We start from the raw sequence: 13,484 nt of genomic DNA, 5'->3' as shown, positions 1-13,484 counted from the left end.
CTCTGGCTATGGTTATGTGGAAGCCTCACTACAATGTTTTGACTAGAGACTTTCAGTCTTTATTCAACTGGCTTAGGGAGAATCCCTCTGTTAAAGCACCAAATATGGTATATCCAGAAGTTGAATACCCACCAGAACCTGTTGCTCCAACACCTCCTGAGAATCTGGCAGAAAGACTTCTTTCTCTTGAACATCCAGATGTTGAGATCCCTGCTCCTGTATATCATGAAGATGTTCTCATGGTTGAAGCTGATTCAAACCCTCCTGCTATGGACAATAGCTTTGATGCTACTTCTGTTGAACCTCCTGTCTCTGTTTTGATGAACACTTTGGACAAGATTCAACAGACTCAAGCAACCTTGGCTACTCGTCTAGACAAGCACGAGGATACTTATGATGAGTTCAGATCCTTCATGAAAGATCAAAAGGAAGACACTGCTGAGATTAAGAACCTTTTGGCCGTCTTAGCTTCTAAGCTTAGCCAGTCGTGGTATGTCTTGTGTCTTAGTTTGTTTTCTTTGTTTTTGCATCTATTTGAACTGCATCTGCTTCTGTTCTTTTTGTATCTTCTAATATTTTATCAATGAAATATTATTATCTTCTATCTCTGTGTGTCTTTTTCATCTGAATCTTTTATGCTTTTTGATGTTATGACAAAAAGGGGGAAAACATGATAATTGAATTGACTTATTATATCAGTTGCTGGGATTAAGTCTCAACATCCCTAACATTATTTGCAAGTTCTATGTCTTTGATAGTTTTTGTAGGATTGAAGATATTCTGAAAAAGTTAAACATGAGAAGCAAATACATGGGGAAAAGCAATTCTAAAGCTCCTAAAGATTTGAAGCAAGCTTAGTGCTCTGAAGCTTCAAATTCAGAAGCAAGGATTGTTCTGATTCAATTGATTACAAAGAGAAATTCAAAGCTCTGAAGCTGTCCTATGGAAGCAATAAAGAGAAGCTCTGAATATTCTGAAGTTCTATTCAAAGTGAAAGTCTCACCTGAAATGGAAAAATACTCAGGGAAGTCTTTTATTTATAAATTCTTCTAGTATTAATTTCAGGGGGAGATTGTTAATCTCAGGGGGGCATATTCACACACTCTGATTATAGGCTTATGCTATATCTGTGTAAGTGTCTTTGTTCATATGATATTCTGGTTACAAATTCATATCAATTATATATGTTTTTGTCATCATAAAAAAGGGGGAGATTGTTAGAACAAGAATTGTTCTGATCAATATTCTATGTTTTGATAATAACATTATATATGAATTTTGTATAAGACAATGTGGTACTCTAATCCTTTGCATTTTCCATTTCAGGAAATATATAAAGAGTATGCACAAAGCAGCGCTCAGAAGCACTGACTCAGAAGGTTCTGGATGGCTACATCAGAACATGATCTGGCAAGACATCAGAAGATGGTCAAGCAGAATCAGAACATGATCTATGAAGCATCAGAAGAACATGAAGTCAGAAGCAGAAGCTCTAAAGCTCTGATGGTATCACGCTCAAAGCTCTTCAAAGTCAGAAGATAAGAAGATGCTCTGCACCAAGCTGTTTGAATATGATATTCAAACGTTGTTTATCTACAAATCTGAGTCCAGAAGAAAGTACAAGATGACAGGCTACTTAGTCTAATCTCTTACTAACAAAAGGAACGTTAGAAGCTACAAAAGGCAAAGTCAGTAAAAGCAGCTAAAGCATGGCTCGAGGTAGTTGACAATAGTGTGAAACATTAAATGCAGTGTTGTACTTTTCAGCAAAGCATTAATGCACCTCAACGGTCATCTTCTCTCAACGCCTATATATAGAAGTTCTAATCAGAAGCAAAGTAGAACACTTGTGCAAAATACTGAAACGCTGTTGTCGCACGCTCGCGAAAATGTGAACAGAGTCGCCACCAATATATTTATCCCAAAGCGGGAAAGGAATATCAGAAAACCTGGAATAAGAAATGGATAAGAAAAGGTCTTTCGACCAGAGATAAGGTACGGGAGTCGGTTACGCGAGGGGAAGGTGCTAGCACCCCTCACGCCCATCGTACTCGATGGTATCCACCTATGTTTGTTTGCTATCTAAAGGGTGTATAAATCTATAGCTTAATTACTAAATGCATGCAAATGAATAAAAAGAAACACAGGGAAAATAAGGTTTATAAATAATTGTGCTCGCTTAGGCCCCGCGACCCAATGCCTACGTATCCTTTTCAGGAATCAGAGCGTCGTAGTTCGGCTCTTTAGTTTTTGTTTGTTTTTGTGTTTTTTAGTTGAACAGTTACATTCGCACTCCGCTGCTCGACCTCTGGAGTCTTAAGCTAGGAATGGAGCGGAAATAACGTGTCCGATTAGGAGAAAGAATGCCCTGAAGGCAAGAGAAAGAATGCCTCGGAGGCAAGAAAAAGAAGAGAGAAAATTGGTTTGTGTTTTTTAGGGTAATTCCATGATGAACAAAACCCAATACAAGGTTTTGCACCACTTCATTACTTTGTTTAGGTCTGAGCCTTTATTAAGTATTTTAAATGTTTTTGGTTGGGTATTTTTTAAGGGAATTTACTTTGCGATTCGAATCACATAAAAATGCATAATGATCGAGAAGCAGATTAGGGAATGAATCCCACTCACTTCTATCCCATTATGTAATGTTCAAGAAACAGATTAGGGAATGAATCCCACTCATTTCTATCCCATTAATTAATGTTCGAGAAACAGATTAGGGAATGAATCCCACTCATTTCTCTCCCATTAAGTAGTGACCGAGAAACACATTAGGGAATGGATCCCACTCATTTCTATGCCACTAAGTGATTGAGAAACAGATTAGGGAATGAATCCCACTCATTTCTCTATCACTTTCTTAATGTGATTCGCATCTCTATTTGTTAATGTTTTAAAGTTGAAAAGAAAAAGAAGAAAACTAGCCTAAAATGAATAAATAGCCTAATGTCATGATTATACCTAATTGTTAGGATTTTAAGGGAAAAGACTAACCTAAAGGTTATGGAGATTATAGGTCCTAAATCTAAAGGAACAAACAAGTGAAATTACAAGCAAAAATTACAAGCAAAACAATGATACAAAATTAGTGCAAAAATGACTAAAAGAATGACTTGAAATATGGTACAAAACATAGAAGCAAATGATGCAAAATATAGTACCAAAAGTGAATTAAAGGACTATTATTTTTATTGATTTTTATATGACAAAGAACAAGAATTCTAATCAAGCAAAAGAATTAAAATACAAGCCTAAACTAATATTTTTTGTGATCGTTTTTTATGTCAAAAATTATGTTAAAGTCTCAATATGATAGTGGAAAAATTTGTGATCTTTATTTATTAAGAGAAATGGTAAAAACTAAGTAAAATCTAGATTCCAATAATAAAAATATAGAACCAGGGGTGTAAACTGAATCAAATGGTGCAGTAAGCAAGCGCTGGGCCCAGGGTGAAAGGCCCAGAAGAGTTTTTTATTGTTGCAGAATTTTGTGTCAAAAGGGATATGGGCCAGTGGGGTGTGCGCGAATAGCAGCTTGGCCCAAGAAGTTGTGTTTGATCCATGATGATTATTGTTCAGTTTAATTCAGATTTTAATCAACTAATGTCAATAATGGGAATTTAGACCTTATGTTAACATTAATACGATAACTAAACCTTATAGTAATTCTAATTAATTATCAGCTATAGTGTTAATCAAAAATAGAAAACAAAAGGGGATTAGGGTTGTAAAAGGGGGTGACGGTTCACCTCTCATTCTCAGACTCTCTCTCTGTACTCATACTTCATCGGAAATCGCTCCGCCGCGCCGGAGGCGGCGGAGCTTGACCGAATGCGAGATTAAAACACTCAACCGCACCTATTTCCCTTCTTTTCTTCGAATCTTTAACTCTCTTTAACCGATTCAAACTCACCCTCCCCTAATTGGACCAAACAGCAAACCCTAGATCTAGATAGAAATCAAATCGAAGGCTAATGGCTATGAATCATAGATCAAGATCATGGGGGAATAACTCGGAGATGCTCATACCACACCACAACATCAAGAACAGCAAGAGATGAAGAAGGAGGAGCCGATTCGAAGACTTACCTGGGTGACGAATATGGCGACAATCGTTGAGGAAAACCGGAGGAGAGACTCCAAAGCTCTTCAGTGTGCGAAATAAACGCAGTTGAGGAACTTGACAAATTCTTCAGGTGATTCTTTAGATTTCCACGCCTTCTCTTTGTTCTTGCTTGCGATATCTTCTTCTTCTACTATTCTTTTTCTGGATTTCCGCGTTTTTGTGATTGTCGTTTTTGAGAGTGCGTGAGATTATTGTAGTTGCAGAGCGTTTGAGTGTTGAAAGATGGAAGCTAAGCTCATTCCATTAAAGCTTCAATGAGAAGCTTTAATGGAGGTTGACAGTGAGAGCTTTGAGTGTGGGTGAAGAATGTGATTGAAGGAGAGAGAGAGAGAGAGAGAGAGAGAGAGAGAGAGAAGGGATGAAGATGAATCTCTGTGAACAATGGTGAAGAAGTGGTGGAGAGGAATGGATGGAGAGTGGTGAAGATCAATGGAGTCGAGAGACTTGAATGAAGGAGAGGTTGAGTTTATATAGAATGAGAGTGAGAGGATTCAGTTAGAGGAGAGTCATTGTGAGCCCTTGGATTGAGAAGTTTCTGTTATGATATTAACGGTGAGAGATTGAGTTGGTTATTGTAGTTTAGAAATCGGTTATCATTCTGTTAGAGATTTTCTAGGTTGTTATAATTCTGTTAGGGGACGGTTATTGATGGTTTGGAGGTTAAGTAGGTAGTTATGATTAGTTTGGTAATCCTGTTATAGCTGTTTGAAAGTTACCAAGGGGTTTTGACAGTTAGTTATGAATAGGTAGTTGAATTGGTTAGGATAAAACTGTTAGTTAGTCAGTTATAAAAAACAGTTAGGGTGAAATGACTGTTAACACACTGATGAAGCAGCTAGGTTAGTAAACCAAACTGTTAGTTAGACAATTTCCCTGAATGTGAGATATGAGATTCTGTACAGAGCTTGTGAGGGTATGCACTGATTATTAATCGTGAACTGGCAGCATGTATGTGATTGATTTCTCTTCAATTTAGTTGGATCTTCGTATCTTTGATCGGTAATAACTTGACGATTAATTAGACTGTGGCTGTTTGCAGCAAGTTTGGAATTGTAGCTCGGGCTTTGAAGATGGTATGATGGAGCGGCAAGTTCGTGTGGCCTGTACGAAAACAGTGAGGCTTGGATCCGTGTTCAAATTAGCTTCGAAAAGGTGGGTTGCAACCCCATTACGAACTGTCAATAGTTAGATCTGCTGGTGTTTATGCTTGAATTGAACATGATGATGAATATAAGTACTGAACTGTTTATTTGTTGCCGAACCGATGTGCTTCTCTTATTTGAATTATGAATTCCTTCGTTTTGGCTGCAGGTTTGGATGAAAATCTTATGGCAGCTAGGTTATATTCAAATGGTGCTGGTTGTTTGAAGATGGTATTGTAAGTGTGTGAGTTTACTTGTAATTCTCAAGGTTTGAAAATTGAACGTCCCGCCGACAGTAACCATCATAAATATTACAACTCTGAAGTGCAGTTCTCACGTTAGTAGCGCTCTGTTATGATTGGTACTCGATGAGAGCCTGAAGACACAATTATTGGGTTGTTGCGGTTCTGCTTGGGGCAGTTGATGTACCAGGTGCAGTGAGCCAAGGTACAGACTTACAGTTCCATTTCTTTTCACTGAATTCTCCTGATTGTATTAGCTCTGATTTTGGCATGCATAATTTATGGCAACAATTTTGAAAATGACAGTTTTGGTTTATTACTTTGAAGACATATGGAGAAGGTTGGAAGGGATATGGCTTGGAGCTTAAGCAAAGACATGTACTAATCAAAGGAGGCCAACACAAAATAGATGGGAGAACTAGGAATAATAGGCTAAGAAGAAATTTTGTATAGTTGAGATATCGAAACTTGTAAATGAACTTCTTATTTGTGTTTGAATTTGGACTTTTGGTATGGCCATGAACTTGAATAATGCTAGTTTTTTTTTGTAAATTTTGTTGTAATGTATTTGCAATGAGAGGTAATGGATATGTAATGACTTTTGATGATTGAATTTGAGTAATATGATTTTTTATATGGATGTTGACTTTTTTTCAAATAAATCTTAACTTTTCTCTTGTACTTGCAATGGGTTCAATCTTGAAATTTTGCCCCCTTGAATATATCCTCAATAGTAATGACCTTTAATCCTCAATTCTCAATGGAATCATGTTTCCGACTCTCAAGTCTTTGTTAACTTGCGTACCAAATAATGAACATTTGAAATAACGACGGCATCTTGGACACGATGAATCTTCCAATTAGGCTCACACCTTTATCAGTTCAAATTATGAGCCCTTGGCTTAATGAATGTATTGAGAACTTCTCGAAGATAAATGAAACCTTTCATTGATGAATTTTGTCAAAGAGAATTCCCATGATATTCATGATTTAAAACCTTAGCTTCGGCTTGAGTGAAGTAAACGCCTTGAATAGCCCTTGGATGCAGAATAGAGATTTCCAAGTCAATAGGATCCTTGACCCTCTACCTGATTTATTAATGAATGACGCATGAGTGTTAGATGACCTAATATGTAAATGAATGAGATATGTAATCCACTTAAGAATAATTAGATGGGCAAATTTTGGGGTGCAACAGCTGCCCCTATTTAATCATCTTGAACCTGAAGGTGAGATTGGCGCTAACCTTTCGATCCTTCGAGGTAGAAGAAGATTAAATACCAAGAGACTCCGAAAATTTTCCTGATGAGAGATAAGATCCACTGGGGAAGAAATGGTGTCAACGCCACTGAGGAAAATTGTGTCAACTCTGGATTGAACAAATTAACTCTGGGTTAGAAATGAAATGAACATCAACTCTGGGTTGAAAAAGAAAAGTGGGTCGACTCTGGGTCGAAGGATAAAGGGAAGTCAACTCTGGGTTGGACAAGAGGTGAACATCAATTCTGGATTGAGAGTGGAAAGGGAAAACATCAACTCTGGGTTGGAAACAGGAGATAGACATCAACTCTGGGTTGAGAGAAGGTAATTCAACTCTGGGTTGAAAGAGGAAAAATGAACAATTAGGAATAACCATCAACTTTAGGTTGAGTGGGTAAAGACAAAAGATAACCGTCAACTCTGGGTTGAGTGAGAAAAGAGAAATCAATAAGAAATAACCGTCAACTCTGGGTTGAGTGGGAAAAGAAGAAAGATAACCGTCAACTCTGGGTTGAGTGGGAAAGGAGAAAGGTAACCGTCAACTCTGGGTTGAGTGGGAAAAGACAAAAGATAACTGTCAACTCTGGGTTGAGTGAGAAAGAAAAGAGATAACCGTCAACTCTGGGTTGAGTGGGAAAAGGGAAGGATCAACTCTGGGTTGAATAGAAGAAAAGATAACCGTCAACTCTGGGTTGAGTGGGAAAGAGAAATCAGTAAGAAATAACCGTCAACTCTGGGTTGAGTGGGAAAAGGAGAAAGATAACCGTCAACTCTGGGTTGAATGGGAAAAGAAATTAACAAGGAATAACCGTCAACTCTGTGTTGAGTGGGAAAGACAAATGATGACCGTCAACTCTGGGTTGAGTGGGAAGAGATAATTAACTCGGGGTTAAAAGATGAAAGGAAAGTCAACTCGGGGTTGAACACAAAAAACATCAACTCTGGATTGAAGAAATATGAACATGATTGACTGTAGGAGATGACACCACAATGGTAACTCTGAGTGATCTAGTGGAATATCAATTGAATGCTTGTAGAGAACCCATCTGATGAGTAACTTGGCTTATGCTTCATATGTAATGTTTGATTTATTTTATGCACTTCTGGAGATGCAATGCTATGGATTCTACATGTAGTGTACTGATTGATCAGGGTTTCTGCTTTGTGTGGAATAGATTGGATGGAGTTCATAAACTTTGTTTGAAAATCAAGGTAAAGTGGATGCCGCTGCTTTATTGATGATTGGATTATTGGGAGAGATGCCAATGAGAATGCAATGATATGCATGATGTATGTGTGATTATGAATGGATGATTGTTTCCAAGATACAAGGAGTTGAATGGAGGATGCCTTTGTGGAAAGGTCATTACTTGAAGGATAGAACTTGTGAAGGTGAGGTATTTGGCTTGACTCCTCGACACCTATCTCGATATCTGACACTTGCTTGAAGGTGAAGAGATGAATTGTTACTATCTTGCCCTAGCTTGTGTGAACTTTTGAAATGGGACCTTGATAATGCTTGAATCATGGAGATTGAAATGGTCTGCCCCAGCGTTGATCATGGAATGAATGCCTCAGATTGAAAGGAACTCTTCCACTTAATGGATTCTTTAGGTATTTGCTTAGTGGATGACCAACCTTTCCTTTTGTAAGATTGCTCGATGGAATTTCAATGTTGAACTTTCCTTGGTATCAAGTACTTACTTTCAAGTTAGAGACAATTCTGTTTTGAAAAGGATAATGAGAATGCAATGCACATGTTAATCTCAAAGAAAAGTTTTATTTGTCAAAATGTTGTACTGATACTAACACAAGTGACACAGCAACATTAGGAGTCAGTTTGACATGATTTCACAGTTTGTATGCTTTCAGAACGAACCCTGCTTCAATTAGGACTTTTTAGGGTTGTAACGTGGCCGGGTTCACGGTTTAAGAAACAAAGGATAAAGGCTCAAGTTCTACTTAACCCACCCCTCTTCGTGATGTTCTCCAGTCCTACGTTCATATAGTTTTACACGAACATTCACCTTTCAGGAAGGATTGTAATGGATGAGGATCCTTTATGGTTTTGATGGAGGTGGCAGTCACTCTTTGGTGCTTTCATTGATGGTTGCGACAACTTGTCCCTTGGAGGATTTTTGTTCTTGCCTTGTCTTTTGCTTTCCCTAATTTTTGCCTGGACAAAAGTTTCTTTTGAATTTGGTTTCCGTTGTCCAGCGGGATATGCCCTAATTTTTGCCTAAGTCATTTGCTTCAAAGCTTTTTTCTTTTTGACTTAGCGGGCTATTGTTTCTTTCTTTTTTTTTTGATCATGATTCAATACTTTCTTTTCACTCTCTTTTTTTTTTGCCTCATTCGGGAACAAGTTGTATGATTTTTGTGATTGACTTGATGAAAAGGTTGTGACTGCCTTCTTCTTAGTGAATGAGAGACTTCCATTGTGGATAGTGCTCTTCTTCTTTCATTGCGAGAGATGGAATATGATTGATCCTCTGACGGAATACCTGAAAGTTGAGCGCTCGGTCGCACTAACTGAAGACTACCATGCCCTTGGTTACGATTGAGGGTTTTGTATTTTTGAAAAGAAACTACTACTCCTTAGGCTCAAAGGGGTTGACGAAGGTTTCACTCCCTTATAACTCCGGTGTTTAGGAATCGAAACAATGCATGTACATCGTCAGCAGGGTCTTTGTTCCAAAAGCATACAGTTAGTAGTTCGTGTTTTTGATTTTCATCATTCTCCTTTTTAGTTGCTTAAGACAAATGGGTGAAGTATCAATGAACATAATGACAAAGATGAAATTATTTGAGAAAAACATGTATATTACATTATTTTTATTTATTCAAACAGAATGAGTTTCTTACAATGAGGAGTACTTGATAACAACAAAAGTAATACAATTGAAAATACTAGAGAAATCTATACAATGGCAAGCTTGGCATTATTCTAATGCAAATGAAATGTTCTCTGACAAACATAAAGTCTTCATGGTCCATTGGTGGAAGCTTCATTGTGAGGTGGCATGGGATTGTTGATCACATTAGGTGCCACAGGTGCAAACGCAATCTCTTTTGCGTCAAGCAGATCCTGAACTTTGTCTTTTAGAACTCTCCACTCTTCAGTAGTGTGACCAGATCCTCCTGAGTGGAATTCACACTTGGCATTAATCTTGTAATTTGGAGGGAGGGGATCAGGAGGAGGCCTAGCTTCCGCTAATTGAACCAGTTTGAGGTCGAGCAAGGTAGCGAGAAGTTGGCTATAAGACATTGGTACACGATCATACACCCTTTTTGGCCTATTCTGCCTCTGTTGACCTTGTCTTTGTTGATAACCTTGTTGGTGTTGTTGTTGAACATATTGTTGATAAGGGACCCAAGGTTGTTGACCAACAGGTGCCACATAAGCTTGAGGAGCGGTGGCGGTCACTTGATAGCAAGGAGCTTGATCTTGAGCAGAAACAATACTAGTCTCGCCTTCTTTCTTCTTGACGAAGTTACCCTGAGGCTTCTTGTACCCATATTGATTAGCAGCAGCAGCATTGGAGGGATTATGGATCTTACCAATTTTCAAGCCATTCTCAATTCTTTAACCAATCCTGACTAGATCGGAGAAGCCAGAAGAAACACTACCCACCATCCTTTCATAATAGTGCCCCTGAAGAGTATTCATGAACATATCAACTAGTTCGGATTCAGAAAGTGGTGGATTAACCTGAGCAGCCATTTCTCTCCACCTTTGGGCATATTCTTTGAATGTCTCATTGGTTCTTTGCACTTGATTCTGTAGTTGCAACCTAGTCGGTGCCATGTCAATGTTGTATTGATATTGCTTGAGAAAGGCATCAGACAAATCCTTCCAAGATCGAATCCTATTACGCTCCAGGTTCATATACCAGTTCAAAGATGCCCCAGACAAGCTATCTTGAAAGCAATGGATGAGCAATGAGTCATTGTGGATGTGAGAAGCCATCTTACGACAATACATGATGATATGGCTTTTTGGACAGCTTAAACCCTTGTATTTCTGGATGTCGGGAGTCTTGAACTTGGGCGGAATAACCAGATTAGGAACTAGGCACATCTCTTCGGCATCCATTCCATAGGCACTAAAACCTTCAATAGCTCGAATCCTTTCCTCAAGGATTTGGTACTTCTCAGCAGATCTCTCAACGGGTTGAGCTCTTTCAACGGTTGGAATTGGATGCATTTCTGGATTAGCAGACTGAGGACCACAGAAAGCAGGATAAGGAATCTCTGTATGAGGAGGCGGAGTAGGAAACGGGAAAACAGGCCCAGTCATAGTTGGCACTCCAGAAGTTATGGTCATGGGTCCTCCTTGGTTTGAAGCTCCAAGAGTATCAGTAGTCATGAAGCTAAATGGCATCCCAAGAGTAGCATTAGTCCTTGGTTGGAACTCAGGTGGATTAGTAGAAGGCGGAATGACATCAGGTTGACTAGCAGCAGCTTGATTAGCACCAACAAGGGTCTCTTGCACAACAGGAATCCTTTCATTTCTCAAAGCTTGGAGGGCTTCCAAAATAGCATCAACCTTGCCTTTCATTTGGTCCATCTCTTCTCTAATGGCAGCTTGATCTTGTTCATAGTTCTCCATGATTCTTCTTCTGTGAGCTCTTGTCAGATATCGGTGTGGAGGAATCGTCTTGACTGATCTGATGGAGAGGAAGAGTGGTAAGAGTCTTGGTGACCATGGATGCACATGCATGAATGCAAAAATGTTAATGATGATGCAAATGCAGTAGGAATCAGGATCAAGGATCAAGGCCTCTTGTGATAATAACTTCTCATGGTCAATAAGATATGGTCGAATCCTCTAGATTCAGAGGTTCGACGTTGATTGATTCTGATAGATAACTGATGTAGAACTTCTGTATAAGTCAAATATGGTCGAATCCTCCAGATTCAGAGGTTCGACGTTGATTCAGGATAGATAACCTTTGCATAAGTCAAATAAGGTCGAACCTTCCAGATTCAGAGGTTCGACGTTGATTATGATAGATAGTATGAATGGGCATAGGGTGGGATGGAGGTATATTTTCCTGCAAAACAAAATTTCCCAACCCCTCTCACAGGTATGATCTAGTACAAGGTAGGTCAAAAGGTCTCCAGCGTTAACAGTTCTCCTGAGACACCATCATTGTTGCAAATACATGCCAACAATGGTATCCCATTTGAACCTCAACTGGTCGTGGGTCTCATGATCGCAATCAACAGAACCTGACATTCTGTTGGCGTCATGACTATCCACTCTATCCTAGGTAGCCTAAGTATCACTCTAGCCTGGGTATTGGGCCTTTTACCTCATAGAACATCCCACCCAACCTGCAAACAGAGAAAATATGTGGTCCCCACGGGGACCCATAATATAGTCCAGAATGCGAGAAAATAAACATGATATGCAAGCAGTAAATAAATGTGATATGCAAGCATAAAATAAATGAAGTGAAGCATAAACAATATATAAGCACACCCAATAAACAAACAAACGAAGGCTAGGATCGACTCGCTAAGAATGGACCATCACAGGTCTATCACATCCCCGGCAGAGTCGCCAGCTGTCGCACGCTCGCGAAAATGTGAACAGAGTCGCCACCAATATATTTATCCCAAAGCGGGAAAGGAATATCAGAAAACCTGGAATAAGAAATGGATAAGAAAAGGTCTTTCGACCAGAGATAAGGTACGGGAGTCAGTTACGCGAGGGGAAGGTGCTAGCACCCCTCACGCCCATCGTACTCGATGGTATCCACCTATGTTTGTTTGCTATTTAAAGGGTGTATAAATCTATAGCTTAATTACTAAATGCATGCAAATGAATAAAAAGAAACACAGGGAAAATAAGGTTTATAAATAATTGTGCTCGCTTAGGCCCCGCGACCCAATGCCTACGTATCCTTTTCAGGAATCAGAGCGCCGTAGTTCGGCTCTTTAGTTTTTGTTTGTTTTTGTGTTTTTTAGTTGAACAGTTACATTCGCACTCCGCTGCTCGACCTCTGGAGTCTTAAGCTTGGAATAGAGCGGAAATAACGTGTCCGATTAGGAGAAAGAATGCCCTGAAGGCAAGAGAAAGAATGCCTCGGAGGCAAGAAAAAGAAGAGAGAAAATTGGTTTGTGTTTTTTAGGGTAATTCCATGATGAATAAAACCCAATACAAGGTTTCGCACCACTTCATTACTTTGTTTAGGTCTGAGCCTTTATTAAGTATTTTAAATGTTTTTGGTTGGGTATTTTTTAAGGGAATTTACTTTGCGATTCGAATCACATAAAAATGCATAATGATCGAGAAGCAGATTAGGGAATGAATCTCACTCACTTCTATCCCATTATGTAATGTTCAAGAAACAGATTAGGGAATGAATCCCACTCATTTCTATCCCATTAATTAATGTTCGAGAAACAGATTAGGGAATGAATCCCACTCATTTCTCTCCCATTAAGTAGTGACCGAGAAACACATTAGGGAATGGATCCCACTCATTTCTATGCCACTAAGTGATTGAGAAACAGATTAGGGAATGAATCCCACTCATTTCTCTATCACTTTCTTAATGTGATTCGCATCTCTATTTGTTAATGTTTTAAAGCTGAAAAGAAAAAGAAGAAAACTAGCCTAAAATGAATAAATAGCCTAATGTCATGATTATACCTAATTGTTAGGATTTTAAGGGAAAAGACTAACCTAAAGGTTATGGAGAT

General features: G+C 38.8%; 1 long non-coding RNA gene across 1 annotated transcript; it reads left to right on the top strand.

The window, feature by feature from the left end:
• The first annotated feature begins 5,604 nt into the window (after positions 1–5,604).
• LOC131646081 (uncharacterized) lies at positions 5,605–6,150 on the top strand. The gene is made up of 2 exons (XR_009297280.1): positions 5,605–5,715; positions 5,817–6,150. It is a non-coding gene; the product is annotated as an uncharacterized LOC131646081 (long non-coding RNA).
• The last annotated feature ends 7,334 nt before the right edge of the window (positions 6,151–13,484 follow it).

The sequence above is a fragment of the Vicia villosa genome, linkage group LG2 (genome assembly GCF_029867415.1).
Source record: "Vicia villosa cultivar HV-30 ecotype Madison, WI linkage group LG2, Vvil1.0, whole genome shotgun sequence".
In the NCBI taxonomy this organism is placed as follows: Eukaryota; Viridiplantae; Streptophyta; class Magnoliopsida; order Fabales; family Fabaceae; genus Vicia; species Vicia villosa.
This window is presented reverse-complemented; position numbering and strand designations above follow the sequence as displayed.